The 27,285-nt window shown below is 43.4% G+C and overlaps 1 long non-coding RNA gene across 10 annotated transcripts in view; it reads left to right on the forward strand.

Moving 5' to 3' along the window:
• LOC146398985 (uncharacterized) overlaps positions 1-27,285 on the forward strand; it is a 97,345-nt gene that overhangs the window by 41,784 nt on the left and 28,276 nt on the right. For 3 of the 10 annotated variants that reach the window (XR_014818329.1, XR_014818322.1, XR_014818325.1), the window contains exons 2-3: positions 3,022-3,157; positions 5,750-5,867. This is a non-coding gene — a long non-coding RNA (uncharacterized LOC146398985). Of the gene's footprint in view, positions 1-3,021; positions 3,158-3,707; positions 5,019-5,749; positions 5,868-17,684; positions 17,831-27,285 lie in introns of all 10 variants that reach the window. The other 7 variants (XR_014818326.1, XR_014818323.1, XR_014818321.1 and 4 more) reach the window with 6 other exon arrangements.

The following is a 27,285-nucleotide window of genomic DNA, read 5'->3' on the forward strand; positions in this document are numbered from 1 at the left end:
AAAACTGCATCCCACCTTAACCTCCTTCAGGTGCCATAAATACCACTCCTGAGATCCCTTCAGACCAAAATCAGAGAGTGTATTCTCTCACTCCCCCTGCACCATAACAGCTATTCCACTGAAAATACATGGCATTTTGCTATATTTATGAGGTGTTTCACCACTTTCTATATCACTCATTTGCAATCTAAGATATCATATAAAAAAGAAGCTGGGAGATATAAGCCTGTGATATAGGCATAGCTTTGTCACTAATCAACTGTGTGAAATCAAGGAAGGTAATTAACCCCTGGATTCCACTTACTTATTTGAGAAAAACAGACTGGACTAAAGTTTTTACAGCCTGCTACCCACCACAGATACACATTCTTTGCCTCTTTGGCCTCCCTCTCTTCCTCTCCACACACACAAACACACACACACACACACACTCCAGAAATTCAAGATTTCTATGAAATTTTATTCTTAACCAACAAACCTCCATATCTAAAAAGTACCAAGACTTGCCTTTTTTTCTTGCTAAATTTCTCAAAATTGTTCCCTTTCCATTTCTGCTGCTGTTACTTAGGTTTTACTTGTATTTTTTCAGACACAGCATTTGAACCACCTTTTAGTGTTCCTGCTTTCTTGTGCTCATACTATTTAGCCTATATAGTGCAACTCATTAAAACTTCTTTGTAGTATTAGTCCCTCATTTGCAACTATTCAATGTTTCCCCTTAGCCTAATTAAGTATCCTTTGTAGTCTTGTGATAAAGATCTTTGATTATCTGACCTCTACCTACTTTCATAATTTAATCTCCCAATTTTTTTTTTTTAAGCAAGTGGCCACACCTGCGGCATATGGAAGTTCCCAGGCCAGGGGTCAAGCCACAGCCACTGCAGAAGCAAAGCTGAGTAGTTATGTTGTGAGCCACACGGGAAGTCCCCAATATTATTTTCTATTTCAAACCAAAAAGGTATCCTTTCCACAGGCTTGAAACAACCAAGCTAGCCCAGGCTGATGCCACCACCTAGTGGTGGAGCCTGTAAGAGATAAGGCAAACGAATTTTCCCCCTTGCCCTTCACTCTCATATATGGTTTATTTATTTTCATCTTTCTCTTCAGCATTTCTATCTTTCCTGTCTTCTTATCCCCCATAGAAATTACCTTCGCTGTCTTTATAAGCCAATGAAAGCCCAGGTCAGAGATTTTCTATGTTATATAAAAAGGAAAAAGGCAAGTCATAAGTCATGTGAAAACATAATTAAATAAATACTGATGATAAACAAACTAACCATCTTCTGAAATGATAACATGGGATTCTTAGGTCTCTTTACTTGCCATTCATCAAACAACAAATCAAGTCACAACTAAGGCTTGTACAACTTACCTTACATATATTTCCTTCTCCTGAATTGTCCCCTCCTGATTAACTCTTCCCTCAGGCCCCACCCAATCCTCATACCAACCCACTGCAGATCCCCATCTCACTGAGGTGTAATGATGAACCACCCAGACCCTGGTGGATCTCTCTCATCCCAATGGAGAGAACTGTTTATATGTTCTTACCACTTCTACACAGAGTGTAAGGAAAAATGCTTTGTTCACCTGTCTTTACTGTGTCTGGCCCAGTGTTTGGAGCAGAGGAGATCCACACTTGCTGGGTTTATGAGTTGACAGATGGACTTGGATTAAGGCTGGAAGTCAGGACTAAAATAGGGGTGGGGTAATAAGGAGCAGTAACATAGGAACATCCATCCATCCTTGTAAACTTCACAGAAAATCCAGGTGTGGCCACCAGGCCAATGAAAATGTTGGAGATGAATGCCCTGAAAATGGCTTTAATTTCCAGCATCTGAGGAACATGTTATTGCCCATCTAAAAATGCTTCCAGTGTGACTTCAAGTGATTCCAAATCAGTGTCCCTACTGCAGAGCTTCTCATAAACACTATGCTTGAATATCCTAGCAAGATAGGGAGTAAAGAATGGCTGATTTTCTTATGTGGTCTGTAGAAGACACTTAATCATATATTTAGCTCCATATATAACATAAACCTTTGTAATTAAGCAAGAATTTTGGCCAAATATTTATTTGTTGCTCTTTAAGGCTGTACCTGCAGCATAAAGAAGTTCCCAGGCTAAGGGTTGAATTGGAACTACAGCTTAATGCATATGCCACAGCCATAGCAACTCAGGATCCAAGTCACATCTGTAACCTACACCACAGTTCACTGCAATGCCAACTGCTTTAACCAATTGATTGAGGCCAGGGATAGAATCCACATCCTCATGGATACTCATCAGATTTTTTTCCCACTACACCACAATGGGATCTCCCTGGCACAATATTTAAATATTGGACTTAAAGATTTAAAAAAATGTGAAATATACTGAGTCTTCCTATGCTTGAATACATTTTTTGCAATAAAGAGCTCCTCTAAGCTAGGAGATGAGAAAAAAAATAAAAAAGAAACCAACATTCTGATCTTAGCTATTAGCTGCATCACTCATTTCAAAAGCTTCTTGAGAGGGTCTCAGGAAAAACACTTACAAATTGAACAAATGAGAAAAAAAGACACAGTTTGTCTTCATCACCTATAAAATTTGGTTTTGACCAAAAAAAAAAAAAAAAAAAGAAAGCTCACCTACAGCAATTTACCACTCATAAAGATTAAACTGACACCTAGACTTATGGCTTCCTTCTATTAAACAAGGTCCTTTAGGTCACAAATTAGGCCATGCAAACAACATTTAATGCACTAATTTGCTTACATTTCTTGATTCTATGTAAAATCAGCCAACTTGGTTGGAAAACAGGTGCAGGTAGACCTGATAAGGCAGTTAAAATATTTGTAATATCCTTTCCATTTCTGTCTAACATTCAAAGAAATGACTGCTTCAGAGATGACTCAACAGCTAAGCCTAGCGCCATACAGTAGGAAGGCATGACATCCAGTGAATAAAAACAGTATTACTTTGCATGCAATTTTTATTTTTTAATTTTAATTTTTTATTCTTTTGTCTTTTGGGGGCCACAGCCAGGGCATAAGGAGATGTTGAGGCTAGGGATGGAATCAGCTGCCACCTTTAGCCCCAGCCACAGCAACAGAGGATCTGAGCCACTTCTGTGACCTGCACCACAGCTCACAGCAACACAGGATCCTAACCCACCAGGTGAGGCCAGGGATTGAACCCACACCTTCATGGATACTAGTTGGGTTTTTTAACCACTGAGCTATGACAGGGACTCCTGAACATAAGTTTTATTTTTATTTTTATTTATTTATTTATTTATTTTTTGCTATTTCTTGGGCCACTTCCACAGCATATGAAGGTTCCCATGCTAGGGGTCAAATCGGAGCTGTAGCTATCAGCCTATGCCAGAGCCACAGCAACATGGGATCAGAGCCACATCTGCAACTAACACCACAGCTCATGGCAATACCGGATCATTAACCCACTGAGCAAGGGCAGGGACTGAACCTGCAGCCTCATGGTTCCTAGTCAGATTTGTTAAACACTGTGCCATGACAGGAACTCCCTGAACATAATTTTTAGATTCCTCTTTTGGCACCTGCCCATAACATGGATTTAAATGATCTATTAACATGATGAGACCCCATTAGGAGTATTTCTAGTAACTAATTAAAAGATACAAATGCATACATAAACAGGTGGCCTGAGAGATTTTCTGAAGTTTTCTAACAATCTCACTTCTTTTCAGAGTGACAAAGAATTTGGCTCTTTTAAGCTATTCATTTTTCAAGGAATGAATACACAAATGCACATATTATTCAAGTCAAGCCTTAGAATGAAGGTGTTAAGTGTCATGTCTGACATAATTTAGGTTTATATTAATAGCTTTTAAAAATTATGTAATGTTTTAAGTACTTCTGCACTCATCATGAAGCTTAAATACAAAGCAAAGTAAGGTGGATAATAATTCTACTTGTGGCACCACGGTTGTCCTTCTAAAACACAAAGCCAAACATCAGAATTAATCTACAGACCTGGAGAAACACATTTTCTGAGTGGCTTCAGAAAGTGGATGTGTTGGAGCATCATAACTCTAAGAGTAATATGGAAAAAAAAATCACCATTACCTACTTTTAACACTTACACATAGAAATCTTAAAACCCTGAAACCTCATTCTGAATATATGAAGCCTTAAGAATCTGCTTTTGTAAAATATATAAAAATAATTGAAGATCATGTATTTTAAATCTTTTCAGATTTTAATAGTAACTGTAAATACACAATTAAACAAATGAACAAATGAACAAATTCTCTACCAGGCACCAAGGAGTTGCTTGACAAAAGGTATTTAATAAAACCATAGTTCAGACACACAAAAAAATTTTAACTGCATAGAAAATACTTATGAGTTTACTTTCCTAATGCATAAATTTGGTCCTTGTTTTCAAAGCCCCACAATTCACATCAGTGGGAACAAAAAATCTTATGGACACAACAGAAAGTTAACTTCCTAGAGGAAAGCACTTGGGGTAAGAAAAACCAATTAAAGAACCAGGATCTCTTTCTTTTTCTTTCTTTTCTTTTCTTTTTTTTTAACCTTACTAGTTTCTCTTTCAAAAGAAAGACAACAATAAACTGATAGCACATTTGCAAATGTTTAGCCCAGAGATTTGGCCAGTGGCACCTGTTCTAAGTACATTCAACCAATTCAAACTCAAACCTCAGGGCAGCACTCCTTCAGGTCACAAAATATCCAGTGGCACTAGGTGAATCCATTGCAAAGATACTATCCCTTAGCAGTTTACCTCTCTTGACATCACACCTACATTCTGAATATTTCACAAATCACAAGAAAAGTGCAGATTCAGATCAGTGGAGTCTCTGCTGACTCACCTTTTACCTAAGAAAGCTGGGTAGGGCACGTGTATGAGATTTCCTAGCTCCTCTGCACCAGAAGATCTCCTGCCTGTGCCACCACTCTGGTTTCCAGCAATGGCTCCTGGGCCAAATCTAGTGTGCCCAGGGTCACCACCACCTGCTCCTCGCTCCAGCTCTAGGGTGAGTACCATTGTGATCACAGGCAAATTATCTGCTCCTTTGCCACTCTGTCTCCTCCTGCACAAAACTGCCAGCCCTGATCTCTCCAAGTGGACCAAACCCTAGGCACCCTCACAGTCCAGTAGGGTGCTTTCTTTCCATCCACTTCCATGAGCTTCAGAGGACTACTGTCCAGGGATGGGCACAATCAAGGCCACACAGCATTGAAAGCCTACAACAGTGCTGTAGCAAGTTGCCACTGCCACAGGCACAAAGGGCAGGGCACTGGACTGGCCAGGCATTCTTAAGGAAATCAGTACCCCTTACCCTTCACCCACTACACAGGCCCCAATTTGGTTTCACTTAAACTTACCTTAAAGTTGGCCTCAAGCTGAGGTGGAGTTTTCCAGGGCACCATACTTTTCCTTTTAGCACACCCTCCAGGGGGCCAGGTGGGCAAGGGACATTGCTTGGGTGGCAGGTACTCAAGGTATTGGCAGGTCCTCTGCAGCCCTCCAAGGTCCCCCTTTGCTTTTCAGCCAGGCACACATGGCTTTGCAGGCATGCATGGCCATGCAGGCATGCAAGGTCTGCAGGCACGCATGGCCCAGTGATCCTCCTTTGCTCTCCATCCACCCAGCTCCTAGGCCACCTGCTAGGCTCCTGCATCGCAGGATACCAGCACACACAGAACAGGGGGCATATTTCTCTGTCCATGGCCACACTCACAAATGCCGATTCTCTTTCTCCAGTGTGGAATTTCAACCTGACTTTGCCTAGAAGCAGGATTCACTTGCTGTGCACTGTTGGGGCTAGGTGCCCCTGCCCTGGGTCAGGGATCTTCCTGCATCTCCAGCAGCCAACTGAAAGGTAGGAGACCAGCAAGTGCCCTGGGGTAATCTATGGATGCTCCTCTGAGGAAGAGTCTGGCCCTCCCTATAGAGCCAAGTTTGGTTATGGCCAGCCCACAGATTGGTACAGAGAATTAATATGCAGTATGTTCTGTTCTAGGTGTTTGATGGTGTCTTGTCTTCCCTTTCAAATCTCTACTGCATTTTGAGCTTATTTTTGTCACCGGTGTGAGGGTGTGTTCCAGTTGCATTGCTTTACATGCATCTGTCTGGTTTTCCAAGCACCCCTTAATTAAAAGGCTATCTTTTCCCCATTTCATATTCCTGCCTAATTGACTGATGTTTAATTGACCCAAGGTATCTGGGCTTATTCTGACTTCTCTATTTTGTTCCTTTTTTCTACATCTGTTTGGATACCAGCACCACACTGTCTTAATTACTTTACCTTTGTAATATTGCCTGAAGTCTGGGAGAGTTATGCCTCCTTGTTTTTTGTTGTTGTTGTTGTTGTTCCTCAGGTTTGCCGAGGCAGTTCTGGGTATCTTATGCTTCCATATAAATTTTTGGATTGTTTATTTTAGTTCTATGAAAAATGTCATCAATAATTTGATGGAGATTACACTGAATCTGTAGAACACTTTGGGTAGTATGGACATTTTTATGATATTAATTCTTCCAACCCAGGAGCATGGAATAACTCTCCATTTCTTTGAATCCTCTTTAATTTCCTTGATTAATATTTTATAGTTCTCAGCATATAAGTCTTTAACCTCCTAGGTCAGGATTATTTCTAGGTAGTTGATTTTTGGGGTGCAATTTTAAAAGATATTGTAATTTTGTGTCCCTTTTCTAATATTTCATTGTTAGTATACAGAAATGTAACTGGTTTCTGAATTTTACTCTTGTGTCCAGATAATTTTGATGAATTTGGTGATCAGCTCAAGTATTTTTGTGTGGAGTCCTTAGGGTTTTCTATATGTAGTATCATGTCATCTGTATACAGTGACAATTTTACCTCTTCGCTTTCAATTTGGATAACTTTTATTTCTTTTGCTTGTGGGGTTGTTGTGGCTAGAAATTCCTATACTATGTTGAATAAAAGTGGTGAGATTGCGCATCCTTGTCTTGTTCCAGATTTTAGCAGAAAGGCTTTCAGCTTTTCTCTACTATTATATTTTCTGTGGGTTTGTCATAAATGGCTTTTATTATGTGAAAATATGTGCCCTCTATACCCAGTTTGGTATGAGTTTTTATGCTGAATGCATGTGGGACTTTATCACATGTTTTTTTCTACATCTGTGGAAATGATCATGTGGATTGACTTTTGTTAATGTTGTGTATGACATTGGATGATTTGTGTATGTTGAACCATCCTTGTGATCCTGGGATGAATCCCACTTGGTGGTGGTGTATGATCTTTTTTATATGTTGTTGGATTTGGTTGGCTAAAATTTTTTGAGCACTTTCACATATATATACATAAATGTTGTATGGCCTATGATTTTCTTTTTTTGGTAGTATCTTTGTCTGGTTTTGTTATTAGAGTGATAGTGGCTTCATAGAATGTCTTTGAGAGTGTTACTTCTTCTTCAACCTTTTGGAAAAGTTTAATGAGGTGAGTATAAATTCTTTGTATGATTGATAGAATTCTCCTGCAAAGCCCTCTTGTCCTGGGCTTTTGTTTGGAGGAAGTGTTTTTATTATATATTCAATTTAATTTCTAGTGATTTGTCTGTTCAGTTGAAACATTTTTTATTTAGTTTTGGCAGGCTGTGAGTCTCCAGAAAGTTGTTCATTTCTTCTAGGTTGTCAAAATTGTTAGCATATAATTGTTCATAGTATTCTCTTTTGTTTTTATTTTTGTCTGTATTTCAGCACTATCTGTTGAAATTTTGTTGATTTTATTATTTATTTTTTTCTCACCTCTTCTTGGTGAGTCTGGCCAGAGGATTTGCTTGAAAACAAGCAAATCTACATTTCTGGGTAAAATTTGAAGGAGTAAGACTTAGCCTACTATTTGACTTGATCACCACCTAGTGGGAAAATAGCCTAAGTGACTGTTAACCAAAGAGTTGTAAAAATCACAGAAATGATCACTAACAAGGTTGCCCTAATCTGTGCAGGGGATGGTGTTGTGTGGCTTGTTCCCCTACCTGTTTAGGAAATTTTCCTGAGAATTGATCTTTATATGAACATTTATGATAGCATTGGCTGAGCTAATTTGTCCACAGATATGACAAATTCCCAACTTAAAACAAAAAAAAGTATTGCCAACTATCTTTAGTAACTAGCTTTTCAGTTGAGTCTTTTTTCTCCATTTTCCTCTGAAAGGTCTAAGCAGCAGTGTTGCTCTTCTGTTAAGAATTCTGTGTAAGTCAACTATACTCAAATAAAATTTAATTGAAAAAAGCATTCTATGATTAGTATATTTGGCATCTTTTTCAAATAGATTTAAAAACATCTTAAATATGGCAGAAAGATGCTACTTGTGCCCCAGAAACAGTCTCCAGAGCACCAAACATGCATTTCTAATTTTATCCCAAATATTTCTTGCTAACTCTTCTTATATAGTAAGATTATTCCATTTTGCAATACCTATAATTGCAAATGTGGTTCAAATTAGTTTTCATGGGATAGATTGCTATAGTCACTTTTCTCTCATGGTTTCATTTTCCACCTTGCACATGTTATCAGGACCATGGGGCTGGTCTGATTAGCTTCTGCTTTTTGGGTGACATTTCCAATATCAGAGGGCAGGACAGTTACCCAAGGGATAAATAATCCCATAATGCAGAATTCTGACAGTTCTCCCTTAAAAATGAGGGCATTTTTGAAACAATTCTCATACTCCATGTTGGCACTTGTGGCTGTCCCACACCCGGTGGGGTCTGGACCTGCTTCTCCTCCTGAGTGACCCTGTTTCCAAGTGTCATGCATCCAGTGGGGCTGTAATATTGAAGCTTAGGGTGTGAGCCTCTGTCAGTGATGAACCCCTTCTAAGAACTCTCCCCCAGCTTACCACAACTCCCATGCATAAGAGTTCTGGGTGGGGGTGTGCAGGCTAAGCAGGGGTGGTGAGGCCATGTGGGTGCTGGGACAGGATGGGTATGTATTTTTTCTGCTCCCTGGAGCATCCCAGATGCAAAAAGTGCTTACTGTGGGGTTGAGCAACTGGTACCATCAGTAAATTTGGCCTTTTAAGAAAGAGGCATGTGCCCAAATCAATGGAAACTATAATTCTTGAATATGTTCTATTTGGGAGCACAGGAAACAGGGACATGGGAACAGAGCTGGCATGGGGACTCTCCCTAATGTCATATCAAAAGAACAGCACAGTGGAAAACAGATGGGGACAGTGATGAGATTTGTGGGCCTCCTTGTGTGTGTGCAGCACCAGCCACTGAGCCAACCTTCACACAAGGGTTGTCACCAAGTAGCCATGCTGTAGGTGTCAGCCCATGTGTCTGACCCATAACCTATCTGAGTGAGTTCATGGGGGTGCAGGGGCTTGGCCCTCCTACTGGCAGAGACTTTGGGAAGATTCCCTTTTGCCTTAATTAATGCCCCCAGTTATATGATATGCATTTTCAAGTGTGATATTTCATTTAGGAAAAGTATTTCATCTGCTATCCTCCACCACATTTTATTTCATCCACCCACTCCTCTTTCATTCTCATGCTCTCTCTCACTCAAATTTCTCCCCCAGAGCTGCAGCCCTCTGTGTCCAGCATCCCCTCCAAGACTGGTCCCCTGCTGGACCCACCCTGCCCCACAATCTACCTACAGGCACACTCTGTGATCTATCACTTTCCTCCAATTGGGCTGTCAGGTCTTCATTGGCCTTCCTGCTTATCACTAAGCATCAGCATTGAATGCCAGGAGCACAGAGGGTTCAGCTCCTCCTCCTCTTCTGGGTTTTAATACCCCTCCTTTACCATGTTGCTACATAAAGTCATTGTATCTGCTTTGTTAAAATTTTATTTACTTATTTTTCTGCTGTTCAGCATGGGGCCCAATTTACACATACATGTATACATAATTTTCCTCCCATTGTCATGTTGCAGTGTAAGTATCTAGACATAGTCCTGCCGTGATACACAGCAGGATCTCATTGTAAATCCATCCCAAGAGCAATAGTTTGATTCTATTAATTCCAAGCTCCAGATCCCTCCCATTCCCTCCCTCTCCCCCCTGTGGAGCCACAAGTCAATTCTCCAAGTCCATGATTTTCTTTTCTGTGGAAAGATTCATTTGTGCCACATATTAGATTCCAGACATAACTTACATCATATGGTATTTGTCTTTCTCTTTCTGACTTATTTCACTCAGTATGAGAGTCTTTAATTCCATCCATGTTGCTACAAATGGCATTTTGTCATTCTTTTTTTATGGCTGAGTTGTATTCCATTGTGTATATACACTACATCTTCCTAATCCAATCATCTGTTGATAGACATTTGGATTCTTCCCATGGCTTGGATATTGTGAATAGAGCTACAGTGAACATGCGGGTGCATGTGTCTTTTTTTAAGGATAGTTATATCTGGATATATGCTCAAGAGTGGGACTGCTGGGTCATATGGTAATTCTATGTATAAATTTCTAAAATACCTCCATACTGTTCTCAACAGTGGCCGTACAAGCTTACATTCCCACCAGCAGTGCAGGAGGATTCCCTTTACTCCACAACCTCTCCAGCACTTGTTATTTGTGGATTTATTAATCATGGCCATTCTGACTGGTGTGAGGTGGTATATTGGTAGTTTTGATTTGCATTTCTCTAATAATCAGGGATGTTGAGCATTTTTTCATGTGCTTATTGGCCATCTGTATATCTTACTTGGAGAAATGGCTATTCAGGTCTTTTGCCCATTTTTCTTTGGGTTGTTGGCTTTTTTTGCTGTTGAGTTATATAATTTGCTTGTATATCCTAGAGATTAAGCCCTTTCAGTTACATCATTTGAAACTATTTTCTCCCATTCTGTAAGTTACCTTTTTGTTTTCTTTTGGGTTTCCTTTTCTGTGCAAAAACCAAGGTCCCATTGGTTTATTTTTGCTCTTATTTCTGTTGTCTTGGGAGAATGACCTGAGAAAATCTTCATGAAGTTGATGTCAGAGAGTGTTTTGCCTATGCTCTTTTCCAGGAGTTTCATGGTGTCTTGTCTTACATTTAAATCTTTCAGCCGTTTAGAGTTGATTTTGCTGCATGGTGTGAGGGGGTGTCCTAGTTTCATTGATTTGCATGCAGCTGTCCAGATTTCCCAGCAATTATTGCTGAATAGACTAAGTTTTTCCCATTTTATGCTCTTGCCTCCTTTGTCAAAGATTAATTTACCATAGGTGTCTGGGTTTACTTCTGGGTTCTCTATTCTGTTCCATTGGTCTGTCTGTCTGTTTTGGTGCCAGTACCACACTGATTTGATGACTGTGGCTTTGTAATATTTTTTGAAGTTTGGGAGAGTTATGGCTCCTGCTTGGTTTTTGCTGCTCAGTATTGTTTGGCAATTCTGGGTCTTTTGCTGTTCCATATAATTTTTTGTTTTTTTCTAGTTCTGTGAAAAATGTCATGAGTAATTTTATAGGGATTGCATTGATTCTATAGATTACTTTGTGGAGTATGGCCATTTTTACAATATGAATTTTTCCAATCCAGTAGCATGGACTATCTTTCCATTTATTTACATCCTCTTTAATTTCCTTGATTAATGTTTTATAATTCTCAGCATATAAGTCCTTTACCTCCTTGGTCAGGTGTATTCCCAGGTATTTGATTTTTTGGGGTGCAATTTTAAAAAGTATTATATTTTTGCATTCCTTTTCTAATATTTCACTATTAGTATACACAACTGTGACTTATCTCTGCTTTTTATATGTGAGGCTTCCCATGGTTCTGAATGTGAGGAGGATTATGCCTCTCTTGGCATTTTAAGAGCCCATCTCCTCCTACTAGGAATCCAGCCCCTGTGGATGGCCTCTCACTCCTCAAAGATGTGGAGGTGGGCATGCATCATGAGAGAAGTTTCTGGAAGGCCTGTGCAGGTGTGGATTGTTCCTCCATTGGAGCACACAGCTGGGCAGGTGTCCAGTTCATGATTCTGGGCCCCTGGGCTGGGGGAAAATTCAATTATGTGAATTAACAAATGGCAGCCTCTGATTCCCACTCCCAGAAATTTTGTTCTTGATGTATCTTTCCAAGCAGATGCTGTGAGTTGGGTAAACTTTCTGCCCTGCTCTCTGGACATCAAGGCACTTGGTAATCAGAAAGCAAGTGGCTCAGTCTGAGGTAGCACAGGTTTGCTGAACCTGGCCCTCCCCAGTCTCTTTCCTGCCCATGCTTGTCTCACAAACAAACAAGATTCCTTTTTCCTGAGATCCTCCTTCTATCCCATATATTTTCACCTCTTCTCATCTCTCATGACAACCAAACTGGGTGAGGCCTCCCTGACTGTCTGGCTGGTGGGAGGCCCTGTTACTATCCTGTTGAGGGTCACACCTCTAGCCCGACTTCGCACCTGGGGGCCAGTGCCAGTTTCCCAGCTTGGCTCATTTTGTGGCTGGATCCACCCCCAGTACTGTCCTTGGACCTTATGAATCCTTTCGGACATGTGTCACTCTCCCCAACTTTGTCACCACCCCCACCCAGCCCTGTCCCTTCCATCTTTATCCTGGATCATGGAGCTTCCAAGCTCTCTTTCCATGTTTTCCACATAGTGTTTAGAGTGGTAATTTGGACTTGTTTTTTGGTTTTCATGGTGTGTATTTGTGTGTGTTGTTTTCTTTTCTTTTCTTTTCTTTTTTTTTTTTTTTTTTTTTTTTTGCAACCAGCAACAACCCAGGCCACTCAAGTGACAACACTGGATCCTTAACCCAGTGCACCACCAGGGAACTCCTAGAATGGTTGTTTTTCATGCAAACCCAGTTGCCAATTTGTAGTAGCCCCCCTTTTCCCATGAGTTCTTACAGTTCTTAGGATAAGAGCAAATGCACATGCCCCCCCCCCAACAGACCCACTGTCTTCATGTCTTCAAGGCATCTTAGGAATTAATCTCAGCCCTGTCCTTCTATTGGGTGAGGGTGACATCTGAGCTGAGACACAGATGATAAGTGGTTTGCTCAGCAATATCTCATCCCAGAACCTTCCAGGCAGAGGGACACAAAAGCAGCACACTCAAGTGGAAATGAATTTGGTCTGTGTATCAAACAGAGAAGGCCAAGGCTACCAATTGGATGGGGTGTCCATGGTGGTGGAAAGTGTGAGGGCACTGAGGGGAGGGGTTGTGATTTTGCCTGAAGGGCAGTGGGGGCTTTGGACAGGTTGGTGCAGAGCAGGTGACTTCATTAATAATTGAGCAGGGGCATCAAGTAAGGGGCATCTTGGCTTGTCTCTGGGGAGGAGGGAAGGAAGCAGAAGCAACTAAGAGGGTCATGAAAGAATCCAGGGAGGCTTTGATGGGGCTCAGACTAGGTTGTGGCAGAAGAGAGACCCAGAGACAGGCTCCCAGTGATGAAGTTGAGGTCATCAGAGCAGATGTGGCTCTGGGATGGAAGTGTGCTCTGGGCAAAGGGGCCTGCAGGGTCACTTGTTTTCAACATGTTTTAAAATGTGCTGCATGCCTCTTGGCAGTTTCCCAGCATAGGAACAACAAGGACAAAAAAAGACTAATTTTCTTTTAAAAGTTGAGAGAGAATTCACATAGAGTACACTTTGCCCATTGAAAGTGTACAATTCACTGGGTTTTAGTCAATTCATAGCTAGCTATGGTACCCACCACTACAGTCAATCTTAGAACATTTTCATTACCCAAGAGGAAAGCCCATACCTTTTAGGACTCAGTCCCCACTCCCTCTGCCTCCTGGGCCCTGGGGACCACTGATCTGCTTTCTGTCTCTATGGATTTGCCTGTTTCGGATGGTCTGTGTCAGTGATATCAGGTGATGTGTCTCCTGTTGTAGACAAGCCCATCCACTCAAGCCTTCCCCCCAAAACAGTACTTACCCTGTTGCTACCTTAAATATCTCCACTAAATGGCCTCATGTGTCACATTGTAGCCCAGGGAATACAGAGATGAAAAGACTCTTGTACCAAACCAGGAACTTTTCTTTGTGCAATTGTATTGTTTTCCAATATTCCTGTCCATGAAGATACTGTCTTTCCCACCTGATTGCTTGCTGAGCCCAAAGAGGTTTGTTTGGGATTTTAGACTTAATTATAAAATTAGTTGTATGTGACCCTGACTTTAGTACATCTTCTTCCCTTAAAAAAGTGACTAATGAGGAATCAATGGGCATAGAGTGAAAATGGTGATAATATTCTTTTTCAGGAACTCTTGTTTATGGCCAAGGGGTGTAGCCGATGGCTAACTCCAGTCCAGCCAAGGAAGCTCCCAAGAGGCTGAGGACACTGTAGGTTCCAGATTGATGTGTTTTATTTTTAATCCAGAGGAAATTAAAAACATAAGAATACACAAAGTGTAATACAAATACCAGGTTTTATTGTTTATTATGCAGAATTGGCAATGTCTAATATTTTGGCATTTTGTAAATCATAGGGGTAAAATGTTCCTGAAAAGTCAAAGTCCCCCTCAACCTCTAGCCAGGTTCCTCTGCTCAGAGGCAAATGCTGTCATGATTTCACTGTGAATCCTTCTTGTCCCTTGTTCTCTTGTTATATGTATCAGTGATTGATATATGGTGTTGTGTTGTTGCGTACAAAAGAATATATATACCTGGTATCACACTGGGAATGTCATTTATAACTTAAATTTCTGCTTGGTGTTATAGTTTTAAGATTTGTTTTTATTGACAGTGTCCATCCATCCATCCATCCATCTATCTTCCCATTTGTCTATCCACTCATCCATCCATCCATCCATCTTTTGGCATTAAAGGAATATATGGTTTGGATATTTGATCTCTAATTTAAGCAACCCTGTTATATCTTTTGTAGTATACATTTGCATTCCTTTTCTGTGGATGAAAGCATATAATCTAGTTTTATTTGTGGTTTCATTCATTAGTTGCTTAGGCCACAGAGAGCCCTCCTCTCACAGTCCCTGACACCCCTCTGCCTTCAATTTCTCCATAATGTGGTGATAATCAGCCTCATTGTCCTTAAACGGAGTGGTTTAAGCTTTACAGTTTTAATCAGGAACTTGGTGAGTCATTAATTATTTAGAACAAAGGAGAAGGTTCAGGGGCCCTCCTGTGAAAGCCCCCCCCCCCCAGGAAGTCACACCCTGATCTTGGTTATCATTCATCTCTTGTGGCATCTAAAGGCCAAGAGGGACTTTGTTTTTATAAGCATCATTAAGAAAACAAAAAGCCTATTGAACCAGCTCAAGTTTAGGTGTGGTAACTATTCGAAGCCTCATCTTCCTGTTAGATGTTAGCCTAGTGTTCCACATATGAGAGTTGTGGAGCTGGCTCTGTGGTCTCTGTCAACCCAGGACAAACATCTGTCCCTATGGGCTCTTCTGCTTAAAATTCATGTTAGTACCCACATTAAATCCCTTTGAGAAAAGAATGTTTGGTCTGGAATTCTTACACTTTTGTAGAAAGCTGTGTAAATCCCATACTGTGGTGAGGCTATTGCATTTCAGAGTCCACACTGGGGAAGAGCAGAGGTCTCCTCCTCCATGGTTTCACAGGCTGATAAGAGTGATCCAGAAGGTGGGAGTTGGAGGGTGTAAATCATCAGTATCTCATTTTCTGCACCAATGCATAAGGTGAGGCTGTTTTTCAGAACCTGGGCTTTGTGATTGGATTTCTGTGGCTCCTCATGCAGCAGCCTGGACCTCCTCACCTCAACGTTCTGACTATTCTTCTCACAGATCTTTTTTTCTGGGAGCAGCAAAAGGTTCTTACTATTCTTCTCACAGATCTTTTTTTCTGGGGGCACCCAAGGTTCTTACTCTTCTTCTCTCAGAACTTTTTTTCTGGGGGCACAGATAGGATCCCTTAGTCTGCTTGGTCAACACAGTGTGTCTGTCCCCATCTGATTGAGCAGCTGCCTCCCATCCCCCTTTCTCTCCAAGGAATCCATGTCACAACCCACCCTCCCACCCACCCCTACCCTCCCCAACAGGTGAACATTCCTGATATTTGGCTCCATCTTGGAATGTGGATCAAGTTGAAACTTATCAACCATTCATTCCAGCCCTGCCCCAGGAAGTTGTGTGATGCTGGGGCAGGTCTGAGGTTCTGGGTGTTCCTCTTTGGGTTGGAGCTGCTCATACCTCCTCTGGGAGAAATGTAATATCATCATGCATTTGATGCATTTCTGAGTTGGGGTCCACTGCCTGCCACTTAGAGAATCCATTACATACTCTAAAATGTCTGTAGAAAGGGAAAGTGCCTTAAAACAGAAAGCTGGCAATCTGGAGGGATGGTGGCCAGAGTTCCCCAGAAAGCACCTCCAAAGATTCTGCCAGGACATGAAACTTTTAAATGAAAATGGAGGTGATCTCAAATAATTATCAAGATGGTGGTCAGAGTTGCCAGTGTTTGCAACTGCATGCAGACTTGTCCACTCTTGCTCTAGATGTTTCTTTTCTAGTCAAATACATGGCATATATAAATTGCTTGGCCAGGGATCAAAACCAAACCACAGCTGTGTCTTACACCATAGCTGTGGCAATTCTGGATTCTTAACCCACTGCACTGGGCTGGGGATTGAACCCACACCACCACAGTGACCCAAGCTTCTGCAGTAGGACACTTATACCCACTGGGCCACAGCAGGAAGGCCACAGGATGTTACCTGTTCACATGGTTTGGTCACAGTTTGTCTGGGAGATGACTGAAGGGGAACCTAGAAAAGAGATATGGTCACCTGTTACCTATTCTTCATTTCTACTTCTTTGATTTACAAAAAGAACTAACAAGTTAGTCCACATATTATGTGATTAAAAGATTTGGAAGGTGGGAGTTCTACCTGTGGAATTAATAGGATCAGTGGTGTCTCTGGAGCACTGGGACACAAGTTTGATCCCTGGACACAATGGTGGGTTAAGGATCCAGCATTTTTGCAACTGCAGAATAGGTCATGACTGTGGCTCAGATCAGATGCCTTGCCCAGGAACTTCACATACCTTGGTGGCCAAAAAAGAAAAAGATTATTTGAAAGTTGTGCTTGGGCTGGAGAAGAGTAAAGCAGGAGGGTGCCTGGTTTAAAAATTCATTTAAATGTAGCTTTGGTAAAGTGACAAGAAAAGGGCCTTCCTGCTGGGGATGGTTTCTTGCAAAGTGCTGATTAATGATGTGCCTCCTTTGCTGGCCCAGGGGCTTGAGGAATGTGGGCTCAAGACATGTGTCAGGATGGTTTCAATCTCCCTAGCCTACTCTTACCCCAGCCCCACTTACTGATTCCAGAAGGTCCTCTCTGGCCAGCATCTGATCCTTTGCTTTGCTCTGGGCCTGCCTGAAATTGTGATACCAATGGGGGAAATTAACTCACATCAAAGGAGGGTGTGAATCTCTGACAGAGCCCAGCAGGTTTCAGTCCATTACTATGGCCTTGACAGTGGCAGTGGACCACTAGCTGGGCCCTTAAAGGTCAGTGGGGTGCCCAGTCCTCCCATAACTTCACCACAGCAACCAGGGGCTGCTGCCAAGCTTTTCTTGTTTTAAAAGTGTTACTAATTGGAAAAAAAAATCCAGGGCTACGCTAGACCTCCTTAGTGTTTAAATATTCAAAAGGTCTTGCTCAGGGGCTTCAGCTTCTTTGAACCATTCTGTTCTTCCTGGTCAAGATCACCTGCAATCTCCCCCATGGTGTATATACACATCCCTTCCTGCGTTTCCTGTGACAGCTTTTTGATGTTTGCCACCATGATAGGTCTCTGTCCATGGCAGAAAGCATTATTTAATTGGGATGATGGCATTTGGAAAACCCCTGGTTATGGATTGGTTTGCAGAGGCTGTCATGTGAACAGCTGAGAGGCCAGGTCACTTCTCCATGCAACTTACAGGACTCCTGACAAGGTATGTTTATTGTGAGTCTTTTAAGTGCATCATCAAGAAATCTGTGGTGATGTGAAATATGCCTCTTGTGCAATGAAGGGCATTCTCAGAACTGGCATTTTTTTCAGAACATCCTGCCCTTTTACTGAACACAAGTTACAAGCTTCAAAGCAAGAGTGTCTGTCCTCACTGGGTTCTGAGCTTCCAGCTCCATGTCCTGCATAGGATGATGAGGGAGGCCCTCTCAGCACCAGAACCTCCGAGTGCTTTGTCATTTCACCCCATCCCTCAAGCATTCTACTTGATTTTTCTGGGAGGAAGTTAGAGAAAACTGGATTGAAATCTCACCTGAGGGCCATCTGTGGGCAGAAGAGCCAGGGGAGAGGACATGAACTGGTCAAATAATTCAACCTGTGTTGTAGATGATCATCCCCTGGCCTCCAGACAACTCGCTAGATGGTGTCATATTTACCACATGATCAAGTTTGTCTAGATGCTTCATACTGTTAGAACATCTTACATAATAGCCACTGTTGGCAGCTCCCTCTCCCAGGGCCCAGAGCAAATTTGGGAAGTAATTGGCTCACTTACATAAAATTCTCTTTCCATGTTGTTGTGAGGCAGAACAGCTTTGTTCAGATTCTGCCAGCTTCTCTCCTATGGGCCGTCCCCTTTTGTAGTTGTACTGGACCACAAAGCACCAGGTTTGGTGACCGGCTGTGGATCAGTTGAGTTAGTTGGTCACACAGACATACGGACCTTGGGGTGAGGGAGAGACTTGACCATGTTCACAGTGTGATGAGCTGTGTTCTGTCTCACAATATCCATATGTTGGGTCCTGACCCCAGCACCCAACTGTGACTGTATTTAGGGAGGGGGCATTTAAAGAGGTGATGAAGGTAAATTGAGGTCACTAGGGTGGACACTGACCCCATACAAACAGTGTCCTTAAGGAAGAGGAGGTGAGGACACAGACACACAGAGAGGCAGAACCCTGTGAGGACACAGGGAGGAGATGGCATTTTACATGCCAAGAAGAGAGAGCTCAGAAGGGGCCAGTGCTGCACACACCTGGGTCTCAGATTCTAGGCTCCAGGACTATGGGAAATGCTATCTATAGTTTAAGCCACCCTGGCTGTGGTGTTTTGTTTCAGCAGCCTGAGCTGACTCATACTCATAACCTGATCCAGGGTCTCCCATAGCCCACCCAAGTGGGACACCTGCTCTTCCCTGTCTCTGGGGCCCTGGCTTCCTCCCTTTGTGTTTAGTTTTTTCAGACTCATGTCTCATGGAATAGACTCACTTAGGAGAGTGAGACTCCTGCTTCATGGTCAATTTGAGCTTGACGAGGATCTACCTGCAGAAATGCTGGAGTTCTGTGCAGGTTAACCACACACTGACCACAGCTCTGATCACTCTGGGGTTGTGTCTCCCCCTCCAGGGTTTTTGCAGCAGTCAATGACATGATGAGTTCCCAGTGCATCTGGTGCAAAGTGGGGCCCAGAAATGGTAACTCCTACCATCCTGGCCCTGGTCCAGCCCAGACTTTGCTTTCCTGCTGGTTTACGTCTCCCCAGATTGTCCATTTTTGGACCTTTGTGTTAAGTGCAGTTCAGGTCCATTGACAGCTAATGATCTGCAGGTCTGGTGATGCCAAGAGAAGGACAAACCCAGTCCTCACATAGCATCTCATACTCAGGGCTAAGGAGGGTGTTGGTAGTGCTAGGAGAGGAAGGGAGAGAGGGCAGGTTGATGGGAATAGACATGACCTGGAGGAGGTTGTGGTCACTTCCTGGGCTTGAGTGTGCCTCCCTGGTGGGGATGCTGAGGCTGGCCTGCAGAAGTCCATGGAGCTTTCTGGATGCTGGGCTGCCATTGGCTCATGATGTCAAGGGGGTGTGTCAGTCACTATCCCCCTCTCCCTGACAGAGTTTGCACTTCTCTGCCATTTCAGCACCCCTCCCTTCCCCAGACCATCCAGACACCATGATGAGGTGAGGAAGGCTCTGCTAGGGGTGGGGCAGGGAGCAGCTCTGTGACATGGCTCTTTTAGATGCCCTTTGTCCCCCTGCACATGTCCTGTATGTTAAGCCGCCAGCTCAGCCCAGACACACTGGGGGGTTTCAGATGGATCTGGATGTCATAGCAAAGGATGAGTGAGTGACAATTGTCACTGCTACCTGTCCATCAGGGGAGGGACGTCATGAAGATAAGTACACTATGCCTCCCCTCCCAGGAGACAAGAAATACAGGGTGGAGAAACTGTGATCCACAGGCTGGATAGGAGGGGGTAGGGGCAGCTGAATTAGATTGGATGGTACCTGGACAATAGGTTCAAGTGAGGGATCTCAGTGGTCAGCTTGGCCCCAAGTGGCTGGAGGGACAGAATATCCCAGACCTTATTGGAAGGTATGTGTGTGTGTGTGTGTGTGTGTGATTTCAGCTGGCAAAGGAGGCTAGTCAACTGGAGACATGTGCCCAAAGGTAAATGTGACCTGGCATTCCAAAGGACTACACCTGAGTGTTCGGGTATTGCTAAAGAGAGAGAGTATGTATGTGTATGTGCTTGTATATATATGTGTTTGCATTTATGTATTTTTATGTGCTTATGTATATATGTTTGTGTGTTTGCATGTTTTCTGTTTTTGTGCATATGTTTCTGTGTGTGTTTACATATGCATGTTTATGTTCAGGTATGTGTATATGTGTGTGAGTGTGCCAGTGCACATGTGTATGGTACTGGGGCAAGGGCAGAGGTGGGCATCAGGCACCAAGAGGCAGGATGTGGGGGCAACTGTCTTGAGAGGGGATGCTTGTGGCTGATGGGAAATGCAGTTGTCTGGGTCTGAGAGGCACGGGGTGAGCTCAGCACAGGGGCCAAGAGTAACCTGGGGAAGAAAGGATGCGGGGGGGGGGGTCTTCTGGACAACAGTGAGGGGACAGACTAAGACTCAAGTACTCCAGGTCAGGGATTAATCCAAGCTGATCTAGAATGTGAGGCACAGGGCAGAGTCAAGAGCTCCTCATAGGAGGAGGTCCTGCCCCTTAGATGGGGAAGGAAGACTGGGGGAGTTGGGCAGGGGCAGGGGTTGTGGGGGGATCCTTTTGGCTTTGGTCAAGTTTTTAGGTCAGGTGTCTGCACACAGTCCACCCCGGAGTTACTCATCTGTTGGTGAGTACCAGATTCCCCAAGACTGCCTGCTCTGTGAACTTGGCTTCATGGTCATCACCTTCCTTTGCACCCAGAGCCCTGCAGCCTTTCCACTGCTGTATGTTCCTGAGCAGGTTCAGAGATTATTTTCAGCCTTGGGAACTCATCCCAGTGTAAAAACCTTTGTTTGAAGTGCTTTGTTGTTCCTTGGAGGGCTTTCTTTTGGCTACCTTCACCAGAGCCCCAGGCTTGAGGTAGAAGGAAGGACACCCTGTTCATGGCTCTCCCCCAGATTTTTTCCCAGAGATGTAGTTGTGGCTCACCTGCCCAGCAGTGTGTGTCTTGAGCTTTGTCACTCTCTCTATTTTTTTAAATTTATTTATTTATTTGTGTGTGTGTGTGTGTGAGAGATTAGGGCTGCACGCATAGAATATGAATGTTCCCAGGATAGGGGTTAGATTTGAAGCTATAGCCACCAGCTTGCACCACAGCCAGCACAATACAGTATCTGAGCTGTGTCTGAATCCTATAGCACAGCTCAGCAATGCCAGATCTTTAACCTACTGAGTGAGGCCAGGGATCAAACATGCATTCTCATGGATACTAGCCAGTTTTGTTACCACTGAGCCATGATGGGAACTCCCACTTTGTCTATTTTTAAAAGCATCTCAGAACCTAGCCTTAATTCTTTGACAAAAATCATATAAAGTCTTTCAAAACATGTCCCTTACTATGCAAGTTAAACTCTTTGCCCTTGTAACTGTTCAACATTGTGGCAAATTGACAGTTAATGGGGAAATCTAAACAAAGGTGGTAGTCCACAAAGGACCTGTACATAAAGAGCCTCTTCTGTTTTCTTGGTGACAGTCCAGCGTTTTATAATTTGTCTGTGCTGAGGGTGCCCTGGGCTTCTATGGAGAGGAAGTGATGTGTCACTTATACAGCAAGGACTCAAGAGCCAGACTGAGGTTGAGCCTCCACCATTTCCTAGATATGGAAATATTGGGTAGTTACATGAATCTTTGGGCTCAGCTTCCTCATCTGGAAAATGGAAATAATGATGACTCTTATTGTATGATATTTTAATATAAAATTATATTATAGTTACTGATAATAATACTAATCATATAAATAATAACAGTTGTGGTGAAGGGAAATGCAGTTAGCACAACTTCTGGCATATTAGGAGTCAACAAATGTCAACAATGACTGTGTCATCATCATGATCATATGTCATCCATTATGTAGGTTCACCATCACCATCATGAACACCACTGTCATCACCACAATCACCAACATCACCACATCATCACCATGATCAATAACATTACCATCAGCAGCAGCATTGTCCTAGCAGTGGCACCATCATAATCATATCACCATCACCGCCACATTATAACACCATAATTATCAACATCCCCATAACCACCACCACCACCATCACACCCCATGGAGATAAGAGTTCCTTAAGGAGCAAGAAGCCTTATCTTTTGATGGAACCCAGTTCAACCCATGATAGCATTATTATCCACGTTCTATCTGATCCTTAAAGCATCCCTACAAGTTATATAGTTGCCATGGTTTCCATCACAGAAACAGGACTGATGGTTTGGGAAGTTTGCCTAGGATCACAAGGTTAGAGTATGCAGCTGGGTTATAAACACAAGCCTTTCTGACCTTCAAGCTCATGCTCCTTCTAGAAGTTTCTCAGTGAGTGCCTCTTGACATTTTTTGGAGCAGGATATTTCTTTGTGCACAGTTCTCCTATACACAACAAAGACTCAGCATCCCCAGCCCTGTTCACTAAGTGACAGAGGACACCAGTCTCTGGGCTTATCGCCAAATGCCTCACAGATCCCTGGGAGGTGATTCCCAGACTGTGCTCTGCTCAGCACTCAACTTCTAGCAGGATTCTTTCTGCTGGCCATGGTGGGGGATGGGGGGAGTCTCAGGCCCTCTTTGGATGCTGATATCTAAGGGAACTTGAGTTTGGGTGTCCAAGTCATTGAAGCCAAGGTCAGCAATGATTCCCCAAGCAGTAATTGGTGAACTACTCACTGTCCCACTTGGTCACACCTATGAAGTGTGTTTGCAGTGTTGGAGTTTCCATATGTTCTTCTCAATCAGCCAAGGGTGGGCAGGAGTGTGGCTGGCAGTCACTGAAGTGCACACTGGCTCCAACCCACCTCAAACCCCAAGAGGTGCTCTAAGTCCTCTTATGGAATTCAGCCTTTGCCATTGGATAGGGACAGAGTCACATTCAGGCAATGGGGTCACATTTCCCAGCAGTGGGATCCAGGGTGCCTGTTGAATTTACTTCATTGTTTGTGGTATCTGGATCATCTTACCCAGCAAAAAGGAGCTCACCCACCCAAGGCAGAGGCTCAGCAAGAGAGTAGGGCCTTTTGTATCCTTGAGCAAGCAGAATCTCCTTGCAGATAATTGATTTCAACTTCACAGCCAATTGAGAGCTCACAGTTTTTGAATGCTTCTTCTGTGACCCAGGTCTTGCTGATGGCTCTGCAGTAGAATAGAGTTTTAATTTGATAAATATTAGAAGTCATGGTCAGAAGTGGATTTCATCTCCCATTTGTCTTCCTGGCTAACCAGTGTGTTGTGAATAAGGGACCTGGGGCCATGAACAAATCATGTCATTCTGGTTCTTAGCATGGATGCTATGTTTTGAAAAGTGTTCGTGATTGGTTTGCTGGTGCCATCTGTACTGCAAAACATTTCCATAAATTAAGTTTCATGGCAACTGTTAGGATTTCAGAAACAAAATATTTTCCATTATTGCCTTTATGTTTCATGAGGGTTTCATCAGTGTTTTTAGAGCTGTTATGTTCTGAGTGAGGCAGGAGGGGACACAGACCCTTGTGCCCTGAGCATTCCCATTGGTGAAGTTTTGAAGGGCATGTCCATCTGCATCTGAGGAGTCAGATGAGAGTGGTCTGCATGAAAGTCAAGCCAAATTCAATTTGCTCCAGTTGTGGTCCTCTGTTCTCTGGACCAGCTGCAGAGGCAGTGCCTTGAAGTTTGTGAGAAATACAGCTTCTGGGGCGCAACCCAGACCCTCTGCCTCAGACCCTCTCCTAGGAGGGGGAGGGATGACAATCTGTATTTTAATAAGCATACAAGTTGAAGAAGCTCCACAGACATGAGAGAATGGCCTGAGTTGGTTAGGGATGACCAGGGAACATGGCCAGCCCCAGGGAGCAGTGCTAAGAGTGAGAGTGGAGACCATAGAAACAGTGAATCAACCTGAGCTTTCCCCTTTTCTATTTACCAATTTGAATAGAAGGTCATATTTTTTCACCCTGAAAAGCCAGGGGCTCCAGGGAACAGAGAAGCAGGATGGAAGCATCCCTGGGATCTCAAGCCACATGTCCATCTGGCCTCCTTCATCACTAACCAGGTGTCTTTGTCCCTCCCCTGCACAAGTGCACTTGAGGTACTCCAGTTGCCACAGTGTAGGTTGCAAAGCAATAGATTCTGTGTTTGTTTAACCAGAGCCTGTAGGATGTCCAGAAATATGGGCTGTTCCATCTGATGAGTGATGCACAGCAGCAAGTTCTTGGATGGGGAGCAACGTCTGTGAGAGTACCCCCAGGTCTTGGCCAAGAACATCCCCTATCATTAGATACTAGTCCAGCCTACAGCCTGGGTGCTGGTGGGGTAGAATCCTTAACAGATTCAAGGTTTGACTTAGGTCTGGAAATTACACTTAATCAATTAGGGAGTTCCTGTTGTGGCTCAGAGGGTTGAGAACCCAACATAATGTATGTGAGGATGCAGGTTCAATCCCTGGACTCATTCACTGGGTTAAGGGCAGGCATTGCTGTGAGCTGTGGTGCAGTTTGCAGATGTGGCTCGGATGCAGTGTTGCTGTGGCTGTGGCCAACAGCTGAAATTCCCATAAAACCCCTGGCCCAAGAACTTCCATATGCTGCTGGTGTGGCCCTAAAAACAAAAATGAAGTTTCAGCTAATTTGGTTATGATTTGTGGGCTCTTGTGCAATTTTTAGTCATTTGTGTTTTTGCTGTGGATTTGACAGATTTGATGGAGAGAAACAGGAGTGGGAGCAAACCATGGGTCTGACCCAAGCTTGTGTCACCAGGACTTGTGAGCCCTGGGGATGCAGGATAAGGCTCACTTCTGCCTCTCCAAGTAAGACTTCTTGCCCCTCGGCACAGGGGAGCCCACAGTCACCCTGCTCTTTTCTGAAGCAGGATGCCCAAAATGACTGGTGGGCTCTATGAGCTGCTGGGGTCAGTCACATGGTCTTGGGGCTGCTTCATGAAGTGCAGGGCATGTTCCTTGGACAGTTCTACATCCACAATGTGTGCACCAGTCCCTGCATTTAGGAGCCTGGGTTAGTTGCACCCTGAGTTATGGTGTTTCCACATGATATGTTAAGACAGTGACACAAGTAGGTGGAAATGTGGGGATGTCTACCACTGCTACACATGTTGCTGTTATCAAGTGATGGTATTCATTTTTGCTTCATCAGCAGTGAGAGCCTATGAGGGTGGAACTATGGGTGGTATCTGGATCATTAAAGGTGGTGACTCTGAGGTCAGGACATCATGGACCAAGGCAGAACCTTGTTTGCACATTCCTAGTTCTGACTGACTTTGAGGCTGAATTTTGAGGATCACTGTTCAGGTGTAATATGGTGGACCATGGAGAATAGTTGGCATGGAGGAAAGTTGGCATGCCACTTGGGAGTCATTTGATTCCACTTCTGTCCTTAGTTTGCTCATCTGTAATAGGGATTCCCTTTCGTTCCCTGGTGGCTCAGTGGGTAAAGGATTGGCATTGTCACTGCTGTGGTGCAAGAATCCTGACCCAAAACATCCTCATGCTGCAGTAACAGCCAAATATATTGGGATCCATTGAAAGTCCCCTCTTTGAGGACCTAGCCCATGTGCACGAGTAGGTGAAGATTCTGATCTGACAGAGTTTATGGCCAGTGGGAGAAAACAGGCCAGGAACAGTAAATAGCTCACTGGAGGCTGACAATTTATATAGATATGATAAAACAGGGCAAGAGCCAGAAGTCCAGAGCCTACACACAGTCCAATAGTGTCTGGATGGGGTGACACTAGCCTATCTTCCCCACTCCACCCCTGAAAACTGAAGAGAGTAGGTAAACCCAGGCAAGACTATGTCCTGAATTTCAGAGCAGCTGTCACACGTGTCCTTCTGGTGTCCATCCAGGAACTGCAGGGAGCCAAGGCTGGGACATCAGACAGACTTGGTCTGTCCTGGTGGCTGTGGGAGACTGTGTGGGAGCCCAGATTTGAAATCAGGGGGACATTGAGACCCTCCTCTTGAGTGGCTATGAGGCTACTTTGAGGTTTACTGCAGAGCTGTACACTTAGCAGAAGACCTGACAATGGGCAATGTTGCCACAGCTTCTCCATGCTTAGCTCTCACTGCCATGAAGCATCATTGGCACATCTGTCCATTCCTCTCCGTGGGCCACCATCTTGCTGGGTGATCAGCTATGCAGGGCTGAACCAGGTCTGGGGCTGATCGGGGCTGGAGCTGGACACACTGAGGCAGTGTGGTTGGGACTTGTCTGCCTTGGATAATTTCAATAAGACACAAAGCCCACTTATGAAACATGGAAAAAAAGAGCAAAAAAAAGTGGTTTGTGTTGAACCTGCTTTCCTCTGTAGCCACAAGCTATAAACCTTAGGGCTCTAGGAAGAGATTTTCTCTGCTCCTGTTGAGGGATATTATGAAGCCAGGTATATTTTTTAATAACTGGCAAATGCAACCATTGACTTGAATTTCTGAAGATCTATCAACTTAGAAAACACTGTTAGATCTCCTGATGTCACCAATGGAGGTTCCTGAAAACTCAGAGCCATGACAGATTAAGAGGAGCATGGCTTAAGAGGAACCATGGCAGAGTAAGAGGACAGCATTCTTTCACAGCTGTCCCAGAATGTGGGACACACATAGCAGCTATCCTGCTTGAATCTAGAGTCAGAGGGGCAGGATCCTAAAAGGGGCTGCATCTCCTCCCAACAAGTCAGGTCATAAGGTGGACCCTGCTATTTTTTACTGCACAGTCAATCCAGTGTACATGAGTATATGTGTAGTTGAACATACATGTGTATGCACACATGCATATAAAACTTGGAGGAAAATTTCATGCAGAAAATTATTTATCACATACAAATGTACTATTTATATTGATTTAGTGTCTATTCTATTGTCAAACTTTGGTGTACTTTTAGAACTATGTGGAATTCTTGTTACAATTCTAGAGATTCTAATTTAGTAGGGGGGTTTTGGATATATGTATAGGTA

This window comes from Sus scrofa, chromosome 10 (genome assembly GCF_054392235.1).
Source record: "Sus scrofa isolate SSC_HxYL_T2T_F1_AM1 chromosome 10, Sscrofa_HxYL_maternal_Yorkshire_Landrace_v2.0, whole genome shotgun sequence".
NCBI lineage: Eukaryota > Metazoa > Chordata > Mammalia > Artiodactyla > Suidae > Sus > Sus scrofa.